Here is a 17,658-nt window from a genome sequence, read left to right on the forward strand (position 1 = left end):
AGCTCCTTCTAAAAATGGCTGTTGGCTATGTATGCATTTTTTTCACCTCTTAATTTTGTCCTTTCTGTTAACATAAATTCAGGATAGATTATGAGATTTTTTGGAATGCTGAAGATGGCATATATTTGTCATGCTGAGTACGTTTTCTCTCAGAGAGTGAAATGTGAGCCATATAGTTTATCAAAACCTAATTAATTCATTTAGACTGCAAAAGGAAATTCACCCATCATCTTTCCACAGATCTTGTTTCCCTCTGATATTTCTGACTGTGTTTGTTCTGTATAGAAACTGTGTATATATGCACCCTCATATGATTAAGACTGAACAAACCATAAGCAGTGTGAAAAAATAGGAAAACCAAAAGTCTTGTTTTGCATACTCTATCATGAGTTAGTTTTGGCCTTTCAGATTAATTAATTTTGCTATAATGGAAGGCAAATGTTCAAGAACAGTCTTTCATATTCCTTCCTCCTTATGTAATTTCATTCATTCTCATGCTATCTTGTTCCTTGGCTGGCTGTAGACTACACTCTTAAGAAGCTTCTTTTCCTTGTTTATTAAAAAAAAGTAAAGATACAGAGGGAAAATAAGAGGAAAGGCTTAACAATAGGCAGCCTGTTCCATTTCTGGCAAATTTGATCAATGTTGTTTTGAGAAATCAGACTGGTCAGTTAAAACTTCTACTCAAAGTAAAAACAGTTGAAGTAAATTGGAAATTGTTATTAAATGTCTGTTCCTTACATGTGGCAAAAACACTCTGGAAAGGGACCAAGAGGCAAAACTAGCTGGTGTACTAGAGAAACTGGAAATTAAATACTTTAAATGCAAGTACAACTACTGAATAATATAATAACTCAGAGACAAAGAAATAAAAACTTACTGAAAAGCAGAAATACCTCACCTTAAAATGGAATATTTTTAGAACCATTTTTTTACAATATCAAGCATTCTAGTTTCGTGCAAATTTTAGAGCACACTCTATGCTAACAGATACCGCAGCTATCAGGTGCTCATATTGTATATTGAGATAAATATATATTGTAAGTTGAGATAAAGCAATTAAGCATAGTTCATGAAAAATGTAAAATATTTGGTGTAACTACAAACTTTTTTTTTCAACTTACCCGTTACCAATATTGCAATAAGCTTTACAATAATTTCTTGTTTAATTTAAAACTATTTAGATTTCATCTAGTGTTCAGATTAAGACTTCATAGCCTTGGGATATTTTTGGCTTTCAAATGTTGTAAAGCCTTCTGGTTTGTTGGGGGTTTGGTCTTTTTTTTTTTTTTTTTAAACAAAACCAACAGATGTCCGTTCCTTACTTGTGTAAAAATTAACCGTGAGAATTCCACCTAATTTTGCAGCAAGGGCCACGTTACAAAGGCCTTCAAGACTTCACAACTGCGAGATCCTAGTTGTAAGATTTATAACTTGATTTACATGATTCAGAGATAGCAAAGTGAAAGTGATGATGGATAGGTAGCAGCTGTATTTGACTCTGCTGTGTCTTTGGAACTAACAGGCAGAAATCTCAGTCCGCAGTTACTTCAGAGCCTCTGCTACAGGATCCATTAGGGGACATCACCTTAAGCGTGGTGTCTTTTGATAGCTGAGCCTCCAAAAAGTGGGAGTTTTTGCCTAATTGACGGGTATGTTTTGGTTTGGTTTGTTTTTTTGCTCGCATAGTCTCAGGTTCTGCACAGTTCTGACAAGGGACTAGGATTTCCAAAGATCCTAGAAGTTCTTTGAGGCACATCCCTACCCCGTTCTGTAATCTATAATGTGTGTAATGCTGCTGCAATTCAAATGGACATCAAAAAAGCAGTTAGAGGTGTGTTATCCTATTAGTACAACTGGGGCAATTGCTAATTCACAAATATTGAAACTAGCACTGATTGAGGTAAATTAATTTCTCATAATTTAATAATGCAAATCACACTAGCAGCAAATGCCTACAACTATCACAGCAGAGCGATGTGGATTTTGGTACAGAAATGCAAAGTTGATAACGTTCTTTTTTCTCTGTGTTACATGAAACTATGTTATTAAATAAGTATTTGTTTTATCTTTATTATATTGTTTTTCCTCTGCTGTTTTATCTGTCCTTAGATCTTTGGGCTGAATTCTTCCAGTAGACAACCCTATTCAGTTAAAATCAGGAGTGATTTCATAGCTGACTGCCAAAGCAATTTCAGGGGGTTACTTCACGCAGTCTGTATCCCTGGATGGTATTTTAATATTGTAAACTGATGTCATTAAATCATCAGCTTCTCTAGATTCAGTTTGCTAATTAAACAGAGAGGTTGCTTCATACTGGAAAATTGTGCAGTAACTGTTTCATTTTGAAATATTTGGTAAATTCTGATACATTTGAAAAATGAGGCAGAAATGGGTTTTATAGTCACCCATATAAGGCCAATGAAAATTAACAAATTTTGAGAAGGCAAAAATCAGTATCTTTATAATCTGTACTACTTAGCTGATAAAATGCCTTGTTTTTAACATAGTGTAAATGACCCTATAAGTCCAAACTTCCACGAAGAAGCTTCATTAAAGTACATAAATTACTGCAACTGTCAGAGATGGCATTAAGTATTCAATAAAAGTAGACTTAACACAATTAATAGCAATTAAAATTATACTTTTATGATGTCAGCCACCAGCACTGTAAAGACATAATTGCCTGTAAGGACTTCTCTACCATATTTATCCTCTAAAACTGTCCAATTTATATGAAAAATGCCAAAAACGTATCCCAAATGGGTACCATTATCTTCTTGGATTTTTAGAAGTGATCTGTCTTTTATCCAGCCTGTGCACATTAAGCTAATTTACTTTAATTAGTTTTTTTCTCATTGTCTTAATAGGCATGTTGATAAGATTTTACTGGGGAGGGGGAAAGGGGGATGTTGGTTCGTGTTTTGAGTTTTTTACTTTTCCTGACTACAGATATTAAACTGTACTCATTTAATATCTTTTATGAGACTACTAGCTGGAATCCTGTACTTGGATTTTCCCTGTTCATATTCTCTCTCTTCTGCTCCATTATCAGTTACAAGTTCAAAGAGTTACAGGATTTCTTGTATTTTTTAGAAATGTAAAGCAGCTGTTCTTCAGTTAATCAACTGGTAAGAAAGAACATAATTTTTGGCTGCACTGAGAAAAGAAATCTTGCCCTGGGCCTTATAAATGAATTGTCTATTTTCTTGAAGAATAAATAGTAAACAGTTTAAGAGATCTTAATGTACTGTCTTCTGAAATATCCTTTGTTGATCAAATAAAGTTTGCTAAAGTATATTCACTGTTTTGACAGTATTTCTATAGAAGTATTTTTAACTTGTCTAAATGTTTGCATCATGTAAATTTTCCATACACAAATGTATATGTGAGATGTCAAACCGTTAGCATGGTTTTACCAAATTAGACTGGGATTTGCTCCTTTCCGTTTGCGGTTCAGTGTGAATGTTTTACAGGACACACAATGCATTCTGTGATTCTGTGATAGCTAATTTAGGTTACTGGATGGATAGTTCACTTTTACAGCAACAGCATCACACAGGCTAAAAATCAATAACATATAAAGATGCAGAATGGTTAGAATAGGATTACAAGGAAATTTATGAGAGTGAATGTTTTTTAGGTCGTACAGCTACCATTTTAGTTTTCAGATTCTTAAGAAATGAAAATGTTTTTGATACAGATCCTTCAGAAAAGCATAGAATTGAATGATGAATAAATACTGGCCATTGCAGAATCAGCTCCTCATTTAGGTAACTCATTTAAGAATAGGAAACTTCAGCTTAATTTTGGGCACCACTAAAATAACTTGAACTCACTTCTTGTTCTGAAGCATTTCCATGAATTTGAAGAGTACCAGAGACCGATACCTTGATGCATATCTGGTAGACAACTTTAAAATTACATATCAAGGACGTTTATACAAATTATGGAATGATTTTACACTCATGAAGTTGTTTTAAATTCTTAAAAAACAGTTCTTGGTAACTAAACTGTATGTATGAAGCAAAGTGTTAAAGACCTTCAGGGTTATTGTGCTTTTTGTAAACCCTGCAGTAGTGTACTGGTGATTCATATTTCACCACATCCACTTAATTATTCACAATTTATCCAGAATATTTTCTTTCACTGTGTCTGTACCTTCTGCTAGATGAAAGGAATTGGTCAGCTGTAGATTTCCAGATTACTGAAGATGTTTTTGCTTTGCTAGCCTAACTTCAATGTTACTAGGCAAATTTGTTCTTTTATTGGAACAGGAAATTATTTCTATTTAGAAAACCTAGTAATCTATTGACTCACATAACAGTATTAAATATTGAATCAAAGACAGATTTCATGCTTTCATATTCATAACATAAATTAACAGGTGTTTAGGTAGTATTTTTCATGGTTGAAGCCCTTTCTTGCAACTGAAATTTAGGGTGAAACAATCAACAATCACCAGGATCACAGAATGTTAGGGGTTGGAAGGGACCTCTAAAGATTTCTCCTGCCAAAAGAGAATCACCTAGGCCACACAGGAATGCACCCAGGCGGATTTTGAACATCTCAAAGAAGCAGACTTCACAACCATTCTGGGCAGCCTGTTTCAGTGCTCCATCACTCTCACCAAGGGTTAGACAATACTATTTTGAAGAAGACAAGTTTTTGAATAAAGTTAGAGTAAGTCAGGATTAAGTGGTCCTATGCATTGTACATGTGTACTTGTGTCTCTGTGTCTATGTGTTTAAATGTTTTAAATGCACTATACATTTCTAGCCTCTATAATAAGTATTTTTTTAAAAATCTGTTTGTAGGGAGTTTCTCTATTCCTCAGTAACAAGTGGTGAGAATTTTTTAATGAAAACTAAATGTGGAGTAACATAGTTCTACTTGAAAAATTCAGTTAAAGCTTGAGATGATGCCAGGGTATTGTGAACAAATACACAAGACCTTCCTGTAGAAGGCAAGAAAAAAGGCCTGAATTTGTCTATGACAGCAAGCCAGAGAGGCAAATGTTTTAATTCTTTGGATGAATGTTTGGAACTTTATTAAGTCTTTACTTTAAAGGTAACTTTTTAAGGAGACCTGTCTTGTAGGAACGCTCAGTGTTGTCTGTAACAAGCTTCCTTGAAAGTGTAATACATTATGGCCCATATTGCTTGTTCTTATTTTGTGCTAACATCCAAGGTTTAATCATTTTGTGATCCAAAAATTGGCTTGTACAGCCAATTTTGTGAAATAAATCAAATACTGAAGTATAGCACCTGAGCCCCCTATAAAAATTACCAAAAGAAGTTTTTCCTGTAACGTGTGTAACTTCTGCAAATTGCATACTGATTTTATATTGCCTGTCTCTCAGTGATGGGATTTGCAATATATTTTGACTACTTCTGCATCTAATATTTATTTAATAAAATCACTTGTCATGATGGAATTGACAATTGAAAGTGATGACATTGAAAAATAAATTAGCATTAGAAAATTAGTCTGGGGATTTCCTTATGAAATCAAAAGCATTCCAAGGGAAATGGCATAAGGAGCCATAAGTATTCCAGATGGCAAATCATTTTCTGTGTAATATTCAGATCTATCTCTAACAGCAGCTTTTTTGTGCATTTATAAGATCTTCGCTGTCTTTACATTTTTAGTATTGTAAAATATTTTCTTTCAGTGATGGAAAGCTATAAAAAACTTGCTTTCTGTGGCTTCTGGTACTGATGTTCATAAAGAAAGGTTTCAGAAAGATCAGCCTAACTCTGGAAAACCGACAAAGCTGTCAGTGAGTATGCAATCACTGTATGCTTAAAAATCAGTTGAGTGTTTCTCTGTGCTTCACACACACAAATTTTTTTTCCTGTAGTAGTGACTGAAGTCTGGCAGAACTTAACAAATATTCCTCAAACTTGTATGCTGGTTGTATTACATTGGGACTGATGATATCGGACATGGTTATTATACACTTTAATACTAGAAAATGCGAATAACTCGCACTATGTCAGAAGTTTCAGGATAAAACAGGGACCTGAAAGCATATCTAAAAGATGGAAAATTTATTATCCTTTGCTCTTTTACTGGCTTTTACAGTGCTGTATCAGGGTGCATGGACCTCTTGAAACCAATTAATACAGTATCTTCTTCTCAGTTGTTTCCAGATATTTACCTTCCAGTTCCTAAGAAAAATATTTTTCATATATGATCTTGCATTACTTTTTAAACTTCAGCCCATTTCTACTACACCCACTCCTCACAGTCATCCCTTGTTTCCTGTTTGTATTGGAGCACCTCTGCTCTCACTGTGTCATCAATAAAATTCATCAGTGTTCTTACTGTTTTCTCTGCCAAGACTACTAATGAAAATGTTAAATCACGTAACATAAAGCTCAAGCTCTGAGAAACTCCTTTATGTCTGTCTTTCACCACTTCCAGTATCGTCAGACAATTCTTTACCTGTCTAACCTCTATTATCTTGAACTCAATTAATGTGGTGTTCTGATTTACTAATGGCAGTGGATGAGAGTTGCTGTATTTCCTATTTCTAGAAAGAAAGCAGGTATTTGTTAATAGGGAGAAAAAACTGGGTTAGTCTCATATGGCTTACTACTGGTGCTTGATGTAAAAACACATGGAGTCGAATAGGTATTAGACATCTAAAGGAAGAGTGAAGCAGCATTTCTGGGCAATCTTTTTCTGTGTATATCCTCCCACAACTTGGCAGTCAGTGGCTTGAAGTCTTGTTATGTCAGAGTCCAATTCAGGTAGTTATGTTTAATAGATATTGTTGTAGTTTTTTTGTACAAGAGCATAACAGACTGAGATTATTCTCCTTTTTTTCTAAAGAAAAATGGCAGTAAAATAGTAATGCTCTTGCTGAATCGGAGGTGAAAATACAGAAAGGTATTTAAAAATGTGCAAGGAAAGATACAGCATACATGAAATCCATAACACCTAATACAGGATACATGAGAATTCCCCCCAAAATCTTCACTGCAACCAAACAAAAAACAAACACCAAAACCCCATTGCTCCTTTTCTCTCCTCTCACATTGTCTCCCATTTAGGCCCTAAACAGGCCAAAATTCACTGCAGGTCTACAGGGTACCTCCTACATGGTTACCTAGTTACCCAGATAAGATCCTTGTGGAGAAGCTGGAGAGGCAGAGAGAAAAGAGAGCCAACTGACCTTGCTGCTTACTTTTAAAGTACTTGCAGGATTGTGGGATTGGTTAACATAATTATGATATCCAGGGGCAACTGGTTCATCCCCTGGGGTGGATCTTGGTCTCTGTAGATTTGTTTTAGGGACTCTGGAATAACCTGGAACTGCTCAAACCATGACAGGTATCAGTGAATCTACAAGACCTTTTGAATTATTCATGCATTTAGGCTACATCATCTTGTGATGGTGACTCACATAATTTATGCTTTTATATAGAAGTCTTTGTATGCATTTGTTAGAACTTCACTTCTGGTAGTTTAATTGAAAAATCTCTACTTTAATATCATGATGAAATTTCCCTTTACATTATTATATAAGCTTTTATTGTATCCTTCTTCGATTATCTCTTTTTCAAACTGAAGAACTCTTCTCTATTCGATTATCTTCCAATATGCAATGACTGAAAAATTCTTCTGTATTCTTCCTGTCCTTTCTGCCTCTTTCCTAGGTCTGATGTGTTTTTCTGAAATGCACTAATCAGAAATTCAGTGTTTGACATAAATGTACAGTGGATGGATGTATTGGGGTCCTGCTCTGTTTATTTTCCTAATTTTTCATGTTCTACTGCTACTTCTTGACCGAGGTTGGAAGCTGGTGTTTCAGAGAACTAGTCACAGTGACTCCCAATGAAGTCACCATTTTGAATGTATAGAAAGGAGTATTTATTCCCATACAGACTGTGTTGTGTATTTTGACACCATTTCACTCTCTCTGCTTCTGTGTTTCATTCGCAGTTCTTGTTTCAAATTGTTTCCCCTGTGTTTTCAACAGATGACTGTTGAATTATGCCTTTCTGGAGAAATCACCAAAACTTTTTATAACAGAGTTAGTCACAGTACAGTAGCTTTACCTCTTTTAAAGTACCTTTAACTATCAATGTTGAGATGAGTCACAGCGAATTACAGTGATGTATAATTGCAGCTCTGACACTGCAATGCTATGCAATTGCTGTGAAATAAGTAATCTTTATTTGCATACTTTTTATTAGAGAGAATATAATTTAAAATCATCATAAGGAAGGACAAGTCAACTTAGAGCCTGGATAGTTAATACTATTTTTCCAAATTACTATGTAGCTGAATGAAAACTTGCATATAAATTAAACGCTAAAGAGTATTAAAACCAAATTGTCTCAATTTCTATCCTTCAATTTCTATTAACTTTTTAATCCTAGTGTCACCTACTTCCTAAATACCAGTTTTCAGACTGCAAGTGCTGTGGAGCATACATGAGGCTCCGATGGTTTTAAATTTTGTGGAGGTGTTCTGACATTTTCAGGACTTCTCAACTAGTCCTACACATTGTTATATATATAGTATCTTAATAGCTAGTTTCAGTAGGAAAAAAATCATTAATACCAGTGGAAAATCAAACTGGTAATGTGTATAAAATTATGTTATCTTCCAGAATGAAAATTAAAATGTCATGCCATTTATGCTATGGCACAATTGGTCTGTTATCTTTTGAAGATATCAGAAATCCGCATGCATGTAAAATAATCAGAGAAATCAAGTTCTATTTTTTCTAGCATCCTCATGTGTTTTTAGTAACACATAAAAAAATAAAGATCAGAAAAATCTAAAGGGTTAAGTTACAAGATTCACTGTGATATATGAAAGAAGAGAAGTATGAGGTATAGCAGAACTTTTGATGGGACTTCACTGTATTCAGTACAATTAGTTCAGTGATGGTGAAAGAGTTAACTTTGATTTAGTGCAGAGGCTGCCTCATTGACTGCAATTGTTTTGTTAGCAGTATATGTTTTGTACACCCTAGTACACAAACACCTGCAATATGTTTCTAATTCTGTAATGTGCATGTAAGAATATGATACCTTGTCTAAAAATCCTCTAAAGCATCATTAATGTTTTCCCACATTCCAGCTGAACTCATTAATTCTTACCTGTGTTAGTTGAGTCTATATTAAGAGAAGTTAATCAGATTTGCTTTCATCTTCAGGAAATATTAATTTCTTAACTTCAGACCAGTAAAAGACATAAATTAGGCATAGTCTGTGAGCAAGGTTTTCAGAGTAGACATGCTTTCCACTGAGACAAACACTTTATTTTGGTCTTTGCTATTTATATTTTACTCATAATAATACGTACATCTCTATGGTAAAAAGAAAAGCATGTTTGCCATTGGGGGAATAGAAATTCTGCCATTAAAAATAATAATTCGAAATAGAAGCATTAGAACTTTTAGGTAAATGACAAAAGCTGGTCTTTGGTGTTCTGTCATTGCGAACTACAGGAGGAGGGTGAGAGCTCCAGTCTGCCTAATGTGGCAGCTACTGTTGATTTTTACATGTAGTGTTGTTTTCTGATGAATCACACGTGCATAACTTGCTGTTGGCTTGCTCTAATTATCGTAGATCATCTTCATGATTTGCCACTTACAACCTAATATATTATGATAGTTGAAGTAATATGTTCTGCTTATAATTGGTTGCCCACTATTGGTGTGGGTAATGGATCTCTCCTGGGAAATACAAACAGTAAACTAGATGCACAGCATGCGGGTGAGTTAAGTATCCACACTACCCAGGAATCAGCAGGTATTCTTCATAAGTTAGTCTCCAGATATGTTTTTTTTCTGGCAGCTCAGCATATCTCTAATTGCAATTATATTTAGTGTCCATCTTGTCTCAGATCTTAGAAAAGGGGTTTCTGTGTATAAATATTTAAGTATGAAAGTAAAAGGCAATATGAGCACTTTCTGCAGACCTGGAGAAATATAACTGGCATAGATCTTTTCACAGATTTCCCATTTATATTACTAGAGGATAATTCACATTCAAAAGAGGAAAATCAAATCTTTAAACTGGAAACTGGGAGCTACATTTTGACATGTCAAGTCTTCATATAACGTGTTTATTTCAGTGTAATCAATACTATTAATAAATCAGTGAACTGACTGAATCTGAAAGGATTGTAGCCCTCACACAACAAATTGATTTTTGTGTTCTCTGTGTGAACACACACACTCTAGTTAAGTGCACAGTTGGTGTAATTTTGACTTTCTTTTCCCTGTTATTTAGTCACTCTATATTCAAAGCTGACAAGGGCAATTATATTGCACCCAAGTCTGTCAGTAATCATATTTGTCAAAGGCACTGATTTATCTCCAAAACACTTCTTAGATTTTATGACCCACTCTTTTTTTACATGATCTACTCAAAACTTCTAAGATGGAGACAAAATTTGCACCCTCTGATAGAACTATTAAAAACTTGATTAAAAAAAAATATATGCTTGAGGCAGATGTTTGTGGGTCTGTGTAACTATTTCTATATTATGTATATGCAAAGCTTTCCTCAAAAGTTAACAAAAGTGCACAAACTAACATAATCCTGTTCACAATTATTTAAACAATATTTACTCTCCATAGAACTGCAACTCTTGTCTGTTTCTAAATCATTTATTGTTGTTTCTAAAGTAATTTGTTGATCCTAGAACTTGGGATCAATTGTGCTTATGATTCAGTTCAATAAACTAGTAAATAAAAATGCCCTGGACTCTGGACTCTTTCCAGCTGTGTCTAGGGCCATGCCTTACATACAATTGACAAAAGAGCACTATAACATGAGTAGCCAGGATGCTTCTTTGAGGTGATGATAAATGCCTAGCTCTATCCATTCTCTGCCTTATAACTTCTACTGAAATCTTGCCTTGAGAGTCCCATTTTGCAGAAGGTACTTGTTTGCTTAGTTTCTGTGCCTGAAATTGTTGCTTGTGAGATAACAACCTCAGCTCTTCCTCATGCTAGCTTTGTCTCAATTTACAAACACTTGAGCCAATGCTACTTAGAGTTTTCAACAGTCCTTACAAACAAGGATGGAAAGAGAATGTACAGGAAGAAAAAAAACTACTCATTTTTACCATCTCAACATATAACTGAGCAGAAGATGAAGTCCAGTTCAGTGTCTTGAAAATGAAAACTATTTTTGTGGTGTGGAATTTATTTGTCCCCAAGTCAAAAGTAAGAGCATGGTTTGTCATAGATGTTAACGTAGCAATATAATCACTGAAGTTCCAAACTAACAGACCTTTAAAGTTGATAGTCAAATCAGAAGTGCTGTATCATTTCACTGTTTTATCTAACAGGCAGCACTAAAGTTTTATAAGCTTTTGGGGGTCGCTTATACATAAAATAGCACTGATGTTTTACTATCTCTTCTCTTTTGCATTTTCCACATGGGATTAAAGGTTCCATCTCAGTACATGTAATAAATATTCTGCTGACTTTATGTGGTTTGTAAGCAAGAATCACTGTCTCTGGTGGATTGCTAGAAACTGATGCCATAGTCTAACCATATGTGTCCTATCCAGTAAGGATCAGGACCTATGGAAGGCTTGCTGCCTCCTGGAAGGGCAGCTGAGGCCAGGTTGCTGTTGCTGCCCTGTTGTCTGAACTATCATCACCATATATGACCTTCTTTTGTCTTCCAGGATCTGGTTAGGAACAACTAGATTAAATTTTAATTCTCTCATTGAAGATTAACAGTTTGCACATACTGATAGAAATAACTTCTTCCTTTTCCTGCGATTCTTGTCCTAGGTCTATTGTGAGTTTATACATGAGTGGAACTACTGTGCTTATTGGCTGTCCAATTTTTAAATGTGAAAATTCATGATCACAGCCCCTCTGCTGAACAGTCCATTTCCTGCTAAAATCATCAGACCAATTAATCTGACATTCTAGTGAAACTGAAGAATTCCACAGCTGAGCACCTCAGAAGGAGCTGATCTGCAGTGGGCCTCCATTGCTATTTGTTGGACTTGAACCGATTGCTGTTTTCAGTTTTTCTTCCAAGTTTCTGAGGGCAGCACTCTTTGATTATGTTCCAGTAAATGAAGACCAGAGCATCAAAGGGAGTTAATATGCCAGCACCGAGTGTCACTAGGCTTGACTCTCAAGTGTGCAATGCTAGGAATTTATTCAGGAATATGAGTTAAATGAATTGGGCCAGTTAGATGTAAAAGGCAGGGAATCATGAAGGGAAGAGTTTTGAGTACAGGGTCACCTAAGTGTAGAAATAGGAAATACTGAAAAGAGCAGAGAACCTCCCTTGATCTGCTGGACACGCTCCTCCTAATACACCCCAGGATCATAGGCAGGGACACTTCCCACTGGAACAGATCTAATGTGATATGCATTCTGGTTTCCCAAGAAGCTAAAAATATAGGAGGTGTACATGGTTTTCCCATTTGGTTCATGAAAGAATCAGAAAAATCAAGTAGGATGTATGGATTCTATTTTGAAGAGGAGGTCTAAGAAACAAAGTTCTTCCCTTTTTGGCAGACAATACAATGTGAACATAATTGCAAACATAAGAATGAAACAAGATTTTTGGGTTATTGGTAGGGGCTTTACTCCATGTATGAATTTAATTTATTAATGCTCAGTCCTTATATACAAAATACTCTCAAATTCCTGATTATTAAAACAGAAAATAATTTCAAAGTTAACTTCAAAACACTGTAAGCTTGTAATAATTGTAAAAAATAACTGTCAGAAAATAGCTTTTTATATATATTTGAAGTGCCATTAAGTTTCTTTTTCTTTTAAAATTAATCATTATCTTTCCTGCATGTTTTGTATTTATTATTGTTGAAAATGTTATGTTTGCAAAGCTATGACTTAAGGATTTGTAATATATGTGCAGGTGCTTACATCAGCAAAATGGCTAAATTGCAATTTAAAATTCATATAATCTGTGCTAAAGCTAGACAGATCTTTCTCTTAAAATTCATATTAAATTTGTAGGTCACATGATCCGTTTTCCCATTAGCAGAAAGGAAAGCACCTTTTCATATGTGGCCTTGAAGGAGCTGAATGTGAAAGTAAATGAGGTTCAGTGGACCTGAGGAAACAGACAGTTTATGAACAGATTATCACAATGCAGCAAGGAAAAAATAATAGAGGAAAAAAATAGTATCTAAAGTTTGATTTTGGAGATTACTTTGGTGGTTTTTATAATAATTAAACATTTACAGGATAAAAATATATCTGATGACCAAATTCTTAATAATCTCTTCTCATTGCAGATTCCTGGATCATCTGAGATACATCAGCATAACACCACCCAGAAAGCTGAAGGTAAGATGAAACATTCCACAGCCTCAAGCTCTGGAGGGACCCATATATTGCTTTGGTGCTTTTTTTTAATGGCATGCACTTGTGTAACTGACAGAATGGAGTAAACTACAAAATTACAACAGACCAGTATATGCTCAGTGTAGTGTTCTGCTGATTTGCCCTTTATCAGTAATTTATGCCGCTGTATCTAATTTATAGTAGTTACAATAACAGCATAGGTCAAAATACAAAATGGCATAAATCTGTGTAGGGCTAACTTCAACATATGCAAGTAATTTGTTCAAGCATGAAAAATCGAGGACAAAAATTTCTCCACCCTGTTACCAGACTTATCAAAAACAGAACAAAATTGAATAAACAATGGAATCCTCAAAATCAGCTGTTAAATCTCTTTTAGGAGTTCTCAAGTGTCCACAAGGAACTACTGTTGCCATGTTGTGAAGTTTTTTTTAATGATGCTCTTCTTTAGGTTAATAATTTGCAAATGTCATTTGTAGCCATGGCCTCAACTCGGCTGGAAGCACGTGAGATACCACTGCTCTGAAATGGCATCTGCTGGTGCCCATTCAGAATTGCTGGTTTGGCAGCTACCTGGCTGTGAGCAAACTTTAATCTGTCTGATCAGTAGTTACACTGCTGCTGTACTGAGCTGAGCAAGTTACCTGCATTTTGTTTTTTTTTTTCCTTTGGTTTTAGCTCAGTGATTTTTTCTCAATGGTAACCAAAGTCAAGTAATTTAAAGCTTGTGAACCTCACAAAAAGGGTTCATTTAAAGCCATATTCTGCATCTCATGACACCAAATGGGAAGTGTGTTCTTCTATATGACTACAAGGGATTTTAGAATAGCGATCAGATGTGCGTTCTGCTCATTAATGTTTGTACAGTATTCTCCCTTGAAAGAGCTACAGTTTCATACAGCAAGTCATTCAGAATTCGACTACATTCTTCAAGTTTAATAGGTTCAGCTCTTTGAGTTCCCCTACCTCCTCCTGATTGATGGTTTGTTTCTTCTTTTAATACAAAATTCAGTAAAATTTCCCACAGTGAAAAGGGCCTTTTAATTATAAAACACCAGCATGTGGGAATGATTCAATTTACACATCAGAAAAGTTCAGTTACTTGACCATAATTTATTTTTTGTGCTGATCATTTACAGACCATAGATTCTTCTTCCTCCCCCTCCCTTCTCACTTGCTCTCTCTCTACGCAGAAGAATAAAAATCTCAATAACCTGGAAACCTGGAAAGGGCTTTAGATACAGTATCACTTAGTCATCAGAACTTGTGTCCCCAGCTTTTTTTTACCAGCTTTTATCCCTTTCTCATTTCCTAGCTCTACTGCCATCTTTCATTTAAATGTCTTTTGTAATTGCTGAGTAATATATTTTTCTTGACTGACAAAGGAACAGTAAGTAAGGAGGAGTAGAGTTCCTCACTCATGGCATGGTGAGCATAAGAGATACTGTCTGGAAAAGATACTTGTAAATCTAATGTTGCATACAACACAACAGGTCACTACAGCCTTTTTCGGTAGTGCTCTGTCTCCTGCAGGGCATAATAAAAGCTTCTTTGGGTTTTGGTGGGGGGGTTTTGTTTGGTTAGTTTTTGGGGTAGTTTTTGTAGGTTGGTTAGTTTGTTTGTTTTGGGCGGAGTTGGGGTTTGTTTGTTTGTTTAGGAGAGTTTTGGTGTTTGTTTATTTCATTGGGGTTTTTAAAAGGATTAATTAATACCAAAATCAGCATCTGGAAGGAAATGAAAATTTAATGTCATTCCTCAGTGCAGTATTAATTGTCTTTATAATTCTACTTTCAGAGAATAGCTTAGCATTGGTAGGTATAGCAGCTTTTGATGACAAAAAATGTAGATTCTGAATATGATTTTTTTCTAGCAAAAGTTAATCTTTGTGTTCATTGTGAGCATAAGATAACAAGCAGTGAAAATGTCCAGAATACCATTTATACTGACATATTTAAATGCATTTACAGATAAGTTCTGCTATGTATTTTAGTTTTAATCAAATGTGGTTTGTGACTGAGAATTATAAGGTTATGTTATGCTCATTTTACAATTTTTTTTTTAATATCTGTAGGGAACTGTAGGTAAAATCATCATTTATTCTGGGCTGTATATATAGTTTTGTTATCCAGCTTTGGTACCTAGTTGTTATAACATGCATAGGAAGGCAAAGTCTATGCTACTGAAATAGACTGCTACTACTTCTTCGCTTTTTAAGTATTACATTCAGTCTGTTTGCCACTTTGGAAGGGATGGATGTATGCTACTAACAAAACATAGCAAACTTGGAACAAAGAGGCAGACCTTGACATTCTTTTCAGCCAATATGAAAGATGCTCCTTCTCCTACCCTGAACTAAGGTTTTAAAATAACCAATATTAATGTGTTTTGTAGTCTCACTATGAGAGAGAAACTGAAAGACTGGTTTTGTAATGTCTGTACCTGCTGCTGTTTAGGTATACTTTTATGTAGAAATATGTACATATCCTTGGATAAGATTTACAAGCTGAAACTAGAGTGTTCTTGTAAAACTAAACAGTGCAAAATGTGATCTTCCATTGCCCATTTAGCCATTACAAGGTAAATGAAGCCAGTAATTCTACCTGTTTGATTTTACAAATCTAAATTTCTACTAATGAAGCTTTTACTAATTCACCTCTACTTTACTGTACTCAAATCCTTCCTAGTAAAGAGAACAATTCAGAGCGCATGAGGAAAGTAGTAATCACAATCAATGAATATAATAACAGATCTTTCCAGTTCTTATTAATGTTCATTTATACATCTTACTGATAAGGACACTCAGCATTTCTTTCCAAAAGCTGGGTTTTAAGATTCTTTATGCATGACCTTTTTATCTTCCAGCTGACTGGCATGTGTTGATAATTAAATGCTGACATACACGATGTCACAAATATTCATATGGAAGATTAACTGTAACTTTCTTGTACAAAATTAGTATGAGTTACATACAGTTATTCTGTGGGTTGGTTTCTTTGGGTTTTTTTAATGCAATCATTTCATAGAAATATTCTGTTCTGATACATCAGTAGTTCTCAAACTGTTTACTGACTAATCAGTCAGTATCCCTCCTACTGGTGCATCTGGCTCCTCTTTTTTTTTTCTTCTCTACTGGTGTATGTGGCTCCTCTTGGGTTGGTTTTTGTTTGTTTATTTGTTTGTTTGGTTGGTTGGTTTTTATTCCATGACTTCCATATCTCTTTAATTTACCAAGTAAGGCCTGTAGCCTTGTTCTCAGCTGGTCTGTGGTCCTACAGTTATCAACAGTTGCAAAGTGTAAGTCACCAATGGATCTCTGCTGAAAAGGAATTTTTAAATACTTTTAAATCCCTATTCTTCCAGACCATTAATGACTCTTAGCTACTGTAAACAATAAGCTAAAGTCAATAACTCTGTACAAAATACTACTTTTGGTGCTAGGTGAAAGTCTTTCCTCACAATTTTTATCATTAAATTTTTTATAGTTGTTCAAATTCAACTTAAATGCCAGAATTTTGCTTCAGGTTGTATTTGTAACAGTCAAATGGTGTCACAGACTGTGTTAAAGGTTGATATTTTAGTAGAGCTTTCTATATTTAATAGATGTCTTGATGATACAGTTTTATGGCAAAAGTTTTTATTGTAGTAACTTTTTTGCTTTTTTACTTTCCCTTCATGACAACATGCATAAGAATATTGAATGTCAGTAAGACTGCAATGCTCTCACCCTGGTACAAATATCCTATGGCTCCCACTGTGTTGTATAGCTTTTTGGACATCCAAGGAATTTTTCATTTAGTAGACAGAGATTACAGTGACTTAGTCTTTCCTGTTGTATCTTGAATCTGCTTATTAATTAAATGTGACAGCATCTTGAGTCCTTGAATTGTTGATATAGGAATCAGAGCTGAATTCCCAGCTCACAGTATGGCCACCTCCCTAGTACTGTTTTTCCACATTACTATAAAATTTTTGTCAGGCTACCTATGAGCTATAGAGAAGCAAGCCAGTGGAAATACTTTTTTAACTTTTCCTCAGTAGGTATCATAATCATTGAACTCAATCATCTTCGCTCATACTTAATCATTTTCTCATAGCAATCAGTAAGTCAGTTAGGGAGCTCTGCTTTACAGGTGGGTATTTTTATATTTGCAGACTTCCAGCAATCTCTACACAAAATTGTATTGTTTGGCATGTTAGTTGTACCTTTGAGAAATTACTAAAAACAACAACGGAAACCGAAATAACCCAGCCACCAGTAAGCAGTAGCAAATGTGAGTTTGAAATCATCTGTGTCATCACAGCTGAGGTTCTCACCTGAT

The 17,658-nt window shown here is 34.9% G+C and overlaps 1 protein-coding gene across 20 annotated transcripts in view; it reads left to right on the plus strand.

Annotated features, from left to right (window-relative positions):
- Positions 1–17,658, plus strand: part of TENM3 (teneurin transmembrane protein 3) — a 1,288,622-nt gene that overhangs the window by 793,081 nt on the left and 477,883 nt on the right. For all 20 annotated transcript variants that reach the window (XM_064148897.1, XM_064148896.1, XM_064148915.1 and 17 more), the window contains one exon: positions 13,270–13,321. The gene's annotated coding sequence lies outside the window, so the exon portion shown is untranslated. The remainder of the gene's footprint in view (positions 1–13,269; positions 13,322–17,658) is intronic.

Source organism: Pogoniulus pusillus, chromosome 9 (genome assembly GCF_015220805.1).
Source record: "Pogoniulus pusillus isolate bPogPus1 chromosome 9, bPogPus1.pri, whole genome shotgun sequence".
Classification (NCBI taxonomy): Eukaryota; Metazoa; Chordata; class Aves; order Piciformes; family Lybiidae; genus Pogoniulus; species Pogoniulus pusillus.